Source organism: Bubalus kerabau, chromosome 21 (assembly GCF_029407905.1).
Source record: "Bubalus kerabau isolate K-KA32 ecotype Philippines breed swamp buffalo chromosome 21, PCC_UOA_SB_1v2, whole genome shotgun sequence".
Taxonomy (NCBI): domain Eukaryota; kingdom Metazoa; phylum Chordata; class Mammalia; order Artiodactyla; family Bovidae; genus Bubalus; species Bubalus kerabau.
The window spans coordinates 11,277,922-11,288,379 of NC_073644.1; the positions used below are offsets into that span (position 1 = coordinate 11,277,922).

Sequence of the window (10,458 nt, forward strand, 5' to 3'; positions counted from 1 at the left end):
GCCTCCTGAGACCTGACTTTTACATCTGTTTGCACACCTGCATGTAGGTGAGGAGTCTTGTGTCCAACTGAATGTGCCCACAAGAGCATACTTCGGTGTTCTTGTGATCCAACCTAGAAACCCAAAAGATGCCTTGACTTTCCATTTCCCCTTCCTGCCCATCACCTCAGCTCCATTTTCTGAATCACTGAATCCTGAGTACCTCCTCATCCATCTTTGACTCTCAGACCTTGCTGTAATTGCCCAAATGACACGATTCCTTATCAGCTTTTGCAACAGACTCTATTCATTATTTGTATTCACACTTGACACATCACCCACACATTCTTCTCTCAATAGTCTGAGTGATGGTTACTATGTGAACAGTCTATTATCCATTCTCCTGTTTAAAATCTGTACATCAATTTACTATTAAATTATTTTGAAATACAGCTAATATATAAAAGTGTGTAAAACATGAAATAAAGGTAAAGAGCAACAGTAAAATAAATAGCTGTGTACCTACAACACCAGGGCTTCCCTGGTGGATCAATGGTAAAGAATCCACCTGCCAAGGGGACACGGGTTCGATCCCTGGTCCAGGAAGATCCTCTGGAGAAGGAGATGGCAAGCCACTCCAGTATTCTTGCCTGGGAAATCCACGGACAGAGGAGCCTGATGGGTCATGGAGTCAAAAGAGTCAGTCGGTCATGACTTAGCAACTGAACAACACATACAACCAAGTCACAGCTTAGGACATTAAATGCAGGTTCCAGTATCCACTCCTGACCACTCCTTTTTTTCTCCTTGAAATCAACCACTATCTTGAACCTATCCTGCCCTACATCCTCTATTTCCTTCCTTATCCAATTATGCCTCCCTAATTAAAACTCTCGGAGAAGGCAATGGCACCCCACTCCAGTACTCTTGACTGGAAAATCCCATGGGCAGAGGAGCCTGGTAGGCTGCAGTCCATGGGGTCACTAAATTCTATCAAGTGGTGTGTACCTTAGACACCGTATAACTGGAAATCACACTTTATCATCTAAGACAGACTTCCTTCACTCCATAATATGCTTCTGAGAATCAAGGCTTCTGAGAATGAGGTTTTGTTTCTTTTTTTTTTTTTTTTTCTGTGATATCCATTCTAGACTGATGTACATTCTGTTTTCAATATTTTGCTATTATGACCATTTTTACTATTAACTCTCTTGTAACTATCCTGGTTCACATGTGTGAGAGATTCTCTAGCTACATGCTCCATAGTGTAGGTCCTGCATTAGAGGGAACAGGACAGAGCTTCCCAAACAACACTGTGCTTTAGAATCACCTGCTGCTACTGCTGCTTCTAAGTCACTTCAGTTGTGTCCGACTCTGTGTGACCCCATAGACGGCAGCCCACCAGGCTCCCCCATCCCTGGGATTCTCCAGGCAAGAACACTGGAGTGGGTTGCCATTTCCTTCTCCAATGCATGAAAGTGAAAAGTGAAAGGGAAGTCACTCAGTCATGTCCGACTCTTTGTGACCCCATGGACTGCAGCCTACCAGGCTCCTCCATCCATGGGATTTTCCAGGCAAGAGTACTAGAGTGGGGTGCCATTGCCTTCTCCATTAAAATCACCTAGGAGCGTCCAAAGCTTGCGCCCAGGTCTCATCAATTAAGTCAGACTGGCTGGAGGTGGAGCCACAAATCACAAGTTTATAAAGACCCCAGATGATTCCTGTGTGCACCCATTTGGGAGCTGTGGGGATAAGGGTCAGCTTTGCGGAGTGTTGCCAAAAATGCTTTTCAAATCGGTCGTGTTCATCTCTCCAACTCTGGCAGCAGTGGGTAAGTGTTTAAGTTTTTCCATATCTTCAACAGAATTTTGTATGAATTGATTTTTTAGATTTTTGTCAAGCTAGCAGATGAGCAATAGCATTTACAGGGGTTTTAGTTTGTATCGCCCTTGGTTTCTTGTGAAGCTGAACATGTATTTTAACTTCTAGGTGGGCTGTTTCTGTTTTCTCATCCTTAAAAATTATTTTTAGGCATCTGCTTGGCATTACAGAGGCTTATTTCTCTAAATGATTTGATAGAAAATATTTGTATTTTATGGAAAATCTTTTGATATTTATACATTTTTATCTGGCTATCAGAGTTCTGCCCAATTGCTAGGTTTTTAAATTCCTTCTCTCCCCAAATTATGAAATTGATCAATTTTTTTAGAGACAGGAGAATTTGTTATGTGGATTATTATGCTTTTTCACCTCAAATCTCAGTGGAGTCTAACATTTTTAAATTGAACTATCCATGTGTTCCTTGAATAAGCCTTCTGTGTCTATCATATTATTTCAGTGTACAGCTAAATTCTGTTTGCTAATATGTGGTAAATTTGAATCAATTATTTTGAAGTGACATCTGTCAATAATTGTATGTGCATTTACATGTGGTACGTATTTTTTCAGGTTTATTTTAATGCATATTATTATTTTTTTACTCCAGAAAGCGTTTCTTCTATATTTTTAAGAAAATAACTTATTTTCCAATGTGGAATAGTTTTGTTTATAAGACACTGAAGTTAAACAGTTAAGTCTACATGATAAGAAGCATCCTAACTCACTAGATAAAAAGTTTAGCTTTATATTCTAGCCATGCTACCTTCTGCAATTCACATACCAGCTGTGTGTGGATGGGTTCTTTCTGATAACAAAGCAAGAAAAATTAGTTAAAAGCATTCTCCGTGAGCTTTTCTTTTTTGTCTGTTTGTTCTTAAAGGATCAAGTAAAGGTAAACCTGATACATCTAACCAAGTGACTGTATAGAAGGGGCAGAGCAAAGGCTAAGACCGCAGCTGGTGGAGCCACAGTGCCTGAATTTAAATCCTATTTCTGCCACATACTAGCGCTGTGATCTGGGGGAGCTTTTGTTCCTGCGTGCCTCCGGTTTCTCGTCTGTAAAATAGGCCAGGTGGTAGTAGCCAGAATATAGGTTGGCAACGTGGATTCAATAGTTCACATTTGCAAAGTACTTAAAATAGTTCTCTGTTGCCCTGGTGGCTCAGCGGTAAAGAATCCGCCTGCCAGTGCCAGAGACGAGGGTTCAGTCCCTGGGTTGGGAAGATCCCTTGGAGAAGGCAATGGCTCCCCACTCCAGTATTCTTGCCTGGGAAATCCCATGGACAGAGGAGCCTGGCAGGCTACAGTCCATGGGGTGGCAAAGAGTCGGACACCATTTAGTGAATAAACAACAACAACAACAACAGCAAATAAAGTAGTTCTTGGCACAGAGTAGTACTGCATACAGGTTGCTAAGTAACTAATTAAGAGAACGTGTGAATTCTATTTCATCTCCCTTGTCTCCCACCTGAGGCTGCCTGCACCACCTTCTAGAATCCTAACTGGGAGATGAGTTCATACACTTGGCTTTTAATCTACATGTTAAGTTCTATAGGAGTACATGGAATACAGGATTTTTTTTTTTTTCCTGATACTGAGATGAGTAGCTATCTGGCTTGTTTCTTGGCTTTTGAAGTATTTTAGAGGTAAAATAATTTCTTCCTTAAGGATATTTCCCCTCTCCTTTCTGCCATTACTTGTTCAGGACGTCATTAGTTCCCGATGGTTATTCTCCTTGGCTCTCTCTCAGTTTTTCTCCCTCAAAGACACAAGATGTGCGTCCAGCTCTTCTTTTGACTTCCGAGTGTTCACGTCTTTGGCGCTGGTGAGCAAGGACTTGTTTGGAAAGAGACAGTCTTTGCACCAATACTAGTCTCTTCTCTTACTCCATTTTTTCTCAATGAGGGGAGGGCATCCTGAGGTGTGTTAAGATTCTTCCTCTGAGTATGGCTTTCTGATGAGGGATTAGAGAAGCTGCTTGTCAATTCTGTCAGTTCGATTTTAGGATTAATAACTGTATAAAACAAGTCTACCAGAAAAAAATCCCCAAGAGGTGCCTAAACATATGTAGCAAAACTAATGGTGTGTAAAATACTAAGTTTTTATATCAGTTTCTCATTAAAAATAGCTAAGTCTGATGAAATGTGCAGATGAAATTTTTACTTAATATGTATGGAAAAAGAGATCTTTATTTCCTAGTGACTAATAGCTATGTTTGGAGTTGCATATGTACACATGTGTTGTCCATCACAATAACCATACCATTTTTGTCTGATGTCCTACTTCTAAATAGAGAAATGTCACAATGATAAGTTCCTGGCAACCAGTGTATGTCCCTGTAACTTACATATTTACAGACTCATCCTAAAGCTCATCCTAAAATGTATTTCATTTTAGGAATAGAAATAACACCGCTTGAAAATACCTTGCCTGCATTCGGCATTTTCAGAGTAAGGTATAATTATCTTCCATTGTTTCTTTTCTGACTTAAAAACAGTTTTAGCTCATCTATGCAGACTCTAGAAATTTCCGCTTAATGGTAAAGGTCAGTGAAACAACTGAAATAGAGGTACTTAGAAAAAAGACAAAAACTCCTTTTACACAGGAAAGTAATCAAAACTTTTTATGATAGGCCAATTGTTGCAGAAAAAGAAACCTATTTTGAAAATGAAAAAAGAGAGGCTTCATCAACTCCGTTCTTACAGGGTACATTATCTGATCAAGTATTTCACCAAGTGTTTCACTAAAGTTCATCTTCATCTGTGTCTAGATTTCAGTATTATTTCCACAGTTCTTGAACACTGGTGCTCTTTCTTTTTTTTCAGCCCTAAAAATGGAGTTGTCAGAACAGCAAAGAAACATAGCATCTGACAGAACTGTAGGAGCCAACGTTACTTCATTAACTGAAAAAATTCTTAAGTTATAAAATTGTGAATCTAAATCTGTTTGAATGAAATTCTCCTCAGGTCAAATAAGAAATATAACTTTGAGGGCTTACCCTGTTCTTCGATCTATCATTGATCTCTAGATGTCCATATGAAATAAATGATTTTTTTTAAGACTCTAAAAATCACTATTCTTTCAGTTCATGAACTACAGAATTTATTGTCTTTACAGGTACACTTGTGTTTTAACATAAGCTTTTGTTTTACTGCTCCCAGAACTATTCATAGTTATGTTAAGAAAGCTTCTTCTAGCATTTTTATTGTAGAAATCAGCTATGTTCTTGATTGGCTAAATTAAGATTCAGTGTAGTCATATATATTTCAGCTGTCTCACCAGGCAGGTAAAGGTTCAAGAGAAAACACTCATGGCCACAATAGAAGAGTATGGACAGGGAAAAAGTCCTGTCTTCTTCTTAATTTAACATCATTGACCTTGAAGATAATTTTCTTGTATGCCTATCTATACCACTTTGTATTTTCACTTAAAAGTTATCAGTTAAGAGACCCATAAAAGCGGATATATATAGTTGTATTCCTATTTATGTAAAGTTCAAAACAGATGAAATGAATGGTTAAGGATACATAGTGATAAAAGCAAGGAAGGTATTTCTAGAAAGGTTCAGTTCAGTTCAGTTCAGTTGCTCAGTCATGTCTGACTCTTCACGACCCCATGAATCGCAGCATGCCAGGCCTCCCTGTCCATCACCAACTCCCGGAGTTCACTCAGACTCACATCCATCGAGTCAGTGATGCCATCCAGCCATCTCATCCTCTGTCGTCCCCTTCTCCTCCTGTCCCCAATCTCTCCCAGCATCAGAGTCTTTCCCAATGAGTCAACTCTTTGCATGAGGTGGCCAAAGTACTGGAGTTTCAGCTTTAGCATCATTTCCTCCAAAGAAATCCCAGGGCTGATATCCTTCAGAATGGACTGGTTGAATCTCCTTGCAGTCCGGGAAGTGACTAATTTAATGGATGTATTCAATAGCAGGAGCTGTGATGTTGGAATGAAAGCTATATCTACTTCTTGACTTGGGTGGTATGATAATGGCATTCTCTGTGCACTAATTTCTCAAGATGCACATTTTTATTTTATGATTTCCTCTATTTATATTTTCTTCCAATTAAAATTTTAATGGTAACAAAAGATTACCTTATAGAACAATTCTAATACAGTCAGAGCAAAAGTAAGGTAAATTTGATTGAAATGTTAAGTATTTTATTGATTAAAAACAAGTATAAAATAGAATAAAATTTCTAGCTCTATTTAATTTTAAAGAGCAGAAAAAGTAATCTAATGCCCTTATTTCTCCAGTTCTGGCTTGGCCTTAAAATGGAGTTGACAATTTAACATTATAAATAGAATTGACAAAAAAAAAGTTGTAATTGTTGTTAACTTCACCTATATGTGTATATGTGAGATTATATGCTGAGACTGGAATTATAGGCAACAATATAAATTATTTTTCCAGATAAGCATCTCTTATTATAGTTTAAACCCTGAGTTGAAATAAAGAAGCTTAAATTTAGACAAATATGGATCAATATTTGTTAAAGTTTGTTGATATAGCATCAGGTATCTAGGAACTAACCTTAAATTCCTCAATCTTTTTTTATATTTTCAATTTTTTTTCATAACTGTAACTCTCAACTGACAGAATACTAGATATCACATGATTAATAAAAAACACTAGCAAACATTTCCAAATGTATACACACTTTACAGATAATTTAGAATGGAAGTTCTTAATGTCTGAATTAGTTGTTTGAATTGATATTTACATTTTATATGTTATAAAATATTTTTGATATCAAAATAGCACAGCATTTTAAAAGGAAAATGTAGAATCAATGACTTGTGACAATTTAGATGTTAAATACTTCAAAAGCTAATGATTACATTTAGAGTTATAGAACACATTTTTCTTGGCTGATGCTGATTTATATAGATGTTCCTTGATTGAAAGCCTCTATTAACTCCTATAGGATTTGTAGAAGACAGGTAAATATAGTGTTCTTACTCAAGCACTTAGAGTTATTTTTCCAGGCTGTATATGCTACTTAATATTCACTTAGGTAAGACTTTTGAGCAAGAATTTTTAAGTGCAGTGAAGAATCTAAATTCAAAATTTTAATTCATTTAAAGGTATTTATATCATTGGTATACACATCAAAAACAAGCTAATGACTAAATAGAGGTCAGTTAAGTCCATTGAACTATTGTAATAACTATCAAAATAAAAAACAAACTCTGCACACACTTTGAGAAAGGTTCATATGAGACCCTGTACATTCCAGTTTCATCTACAAACAAGAAAGTATCAGGAAGAAATGAAAATGTTTTCCCTGTATTTAAAGATGATTTTTTTCAGAAATACAAATAGCATTTATACTTTCACTTGAAAAATGTGTCCCCAGATCTTTCTTCAGTACAAAAATTAGGCATAAAAAGAGGCAGGGGGGATAAAATTCAGTTTATGTTTGAGACAGCCTCATGCAACAGAAAATGCCAAAAGCTAGTGGTGTAAGGAAAAAAATTGCCTTAGGTCATACCTGAGACCTCTCAGCAAAGGTGAAGAAATCTGCGTATCTGAGACATGCAGGGTGTAGCTATCTATGACCTGAATCAAATGTCCGGGGTGGGCAGTACAGTTGCTGTTAAGGGGTGAGGATGATTACCTTCCTCTAGAGTAAGTGGTGACTGACTAAAGCAATAGAAAGAAAGGAAAAAAAAAAAAAAAAAAGCTCCCAAACCTGGAGTTCTTAATTAAAAAAAAAAATGCTTGCATAGTCTTTCAATCATTACAAATGCTAATCAGATAATAGGTTTAAATAACTTATACCTAAAGAAGCATTTTTTTACATTGTAGAAAGGAATTGTTGAATTTCTTCAATAATTTCAAGTCTTTCACTGACACTTGCATTTCTATATGACCGGGATCCTTGTAAGAAAAGAGACACAGGGAAGGTCACATGAGGATGGAGACAGTGACGTCAAGATGATAAACCCCAAGGATGGCCAGTAGGGATGAGAAGCTAGGACCGGCAAGGGAGGTTCCTCCCCTAGATCGCTCATAGCGGGAACCAGCCCTGCTGAAGCTCTTTGTTTTGGACTTAACGGCTTCCAGAATTGTGGGGCAGTACAGTTCTGTGGCTTTAAGCCATCCAGGTTTGGGGGCTTTGACTTTTGCCTCCCCATTTTGTGTCATGTGAAACTAACCCAGAACTGACACAGCTGCCACGGGAAACCAATACAGATACGTGGGAATATCTTCCCCGTGAGCAGAAAAAATCTACTAGAATTGTGGTGGATGGATATATTCCTTCAGTGTCTTGCGTGTGTGCTAAGTCGCTTCAGTCTCGCCTGACTGCGACCCTCTGTGGACTGTAGCTCACCAGGCTCCTCTGTCCATGGGATCTCCAGCCAAGAATACTGGAGTGGGTTGCTATTCCCTTCTCCTGGGGATCTTTCAAACCCAGGGATCAAATCCCAGACTCTTAAGTCTCCTGCATTGACAGGAAGATTGTTTTTTTTTTTCTACCGTTAGTGCCACCTGGGAAGTACGGTGAATTCTCTGTAAATACCCATTCAAATGGATTGATAACTTGGGTCATAGTTGGGGGTGGGTGGGTGGGGGAGTAGGGAAGAAATGCAAAGTAATATTTGCACTTTCTTTTGCATGATTATTTGTTAGAATCTATAAAGAATAAAAAAATCATCCAAAAAATCACAGTACTCTTAAAAATACATGGATATGGAAGGGCTACCAAGAGAGATCAGCCACAGGACTTTGCTCTTTACCCTTGGTACAAGCGTCTGGTTCTCTGGCCCATGGCGTGTTTAGACACAGAAGCATAAAGGGTGAGTGTGCATCTCTGTTAACTACCAGATGGTGTTCCTTAATGGATTTATTTTTTTCTATATGACATTCTTGATATATTCTATTACATTAATCTCTTATAAAAGATCTTCAAATTATGAAGAGAAGCTGTGTGTATGTGTGGGTGTAGATGGATGGATGTGTCTGTGTTTTTGTAATAAATAGTCTTTGTCATGAGCATTTCCCTGGAGGCTTATTTTAGAACTGTCTGACTTGTCACTTGCCCAGATAGTCTGTCCTGCCTCGCTTTCATATGGACTTCTACTTCATTCTTAGGTTATGCATTTTGACACTCCATCTGGCATTGAGATCCTTCACAGAGCTCACAGTAGAACAAATAGCCTGTCTCTTTAGAAGCTGAAAGTTTTGAATAATCTGTCTTCTCCAACCATTTGGAGATTTGTTCCCTGTCCTCCTAATGATAGTGAGCCCTCAAGAGCAGCACGTGTGATTGGATCCTTGGGATGTGTGAGGGCACATGTCTCTTCCTCTGATAACCTTGAGAGTGCCAGCCTACCTCGGAGCACGTGGAAAAAGCATAAAACCCAGAGGACTTGAAGAGGCTGTCAGCTAGGAATACACTGTTAGGATAGATGGAACAGTTCCTATTTATGCATAATGGAAGTTATTTCTTAACAAATGCTGAATGTTTATTAGCTATCAAAGAAAAATTTGTTTTATAATCTTTATTTCTGAGTTGTTGATATGTATGAATGGCAAAGTGAAGTCTTTGATCACTATTTTCTTATTATGGTATCAAAATATATGGCATGGATAATGTTCAGAATATTCCAAATATTTTTTTTAATTCATTAAGTTTTAAGGCATTAGTCAGCTATTCAATTTCCTAAGTTGCAGTTTGGGATATTTTATGACATACATTAATGATTTTAATTTTACTTATTACCCTTTTCACCTTTGTCCATTGAGCTGGTAATAGCATCAAACCATTATTGCAATATTTTTTGCAGAAACTTTAAGGATTTCAATAACAAAATTGCTTATAAAAATGTTATATGTAGCTTACTTCTCATTTTAAAAATTAAATTTTTGAAGGTTTCCTTATTGTTATAGGTAATAAAAATCAGTTTGTCTTTTTATGAGTTTTATATTATAACCATTTGCCAATAAAATACAGAATGAGCTTTCTCAGATTTTAGGTGTTTCACTCTGGATATTAATAAATGTATATCAAGTATATTTCAGAAGATAAAGTGTTTTATTTTTTGCTTAGTTACATTTTTTTGCTGATTACAAAATGTAACTTTGGAAAAACAAATTATATAAATAAAAATCATCCTGAATAACACCACTGAATGTTAGCTTCTATAAATCTTCTAGAATAGTGTTTTATTATACACACATGTATGTGTATTTCTGTCTGTGTGTAGTTCAGGATTTTTCTGACTGCTTTAAAAATTTTTACTTCTGGTACTAACAAAAGATGTTAGCTTAACAAATCCCAAGACTACAGATTTTTAACAAACTATCAACAATTATGAATCTTGAGATCTTTTTCTTTCAGTTTTATTCTTTGGAATATTCATTTTGACTTTCAAAATCAATCCTTGCAGTTCAATATTTTTTTATTTTAAAGTATTTTTCTTTTAATAGGTTAGGCATTTGTGATTATATTTTATAATATATTATGCTTTAAAATATTTTTATGGGTTTAAACTTTTTGGTTTGTTTTTATTATTTTGATTGTGTGTTTTAAAGGTCTGTGTTTGTGTTTTATTTATTACATTTATAAGTATTACTTTATGTAATACTCTTTT

At 36.6% G+C, this 10,458-nt stretch overlaps 1 long non-coding RNA gene across 1 annotated transcript; it reads left to right on the forward strand.

Moving 5' to 3' along the window:
* Positions 1-1,701: 1,701 nt before the first annotated feature.
* LOC129636265 (uncharacterized) lies at positions 1,702-9,964 on the forward strand. The gene is made up of 3 exons (XR_008706842.1): positions 1,702-1,810; positions 8,495-8,661; positions 8,957-9,964. It is a non-coding gene; the product is annotated as an uncharacterized LOC129636265 (long non-coding RNA).
* The last annotated feature ends 494 nt before the right edge of the window (positions 9,965-10,458 follow it).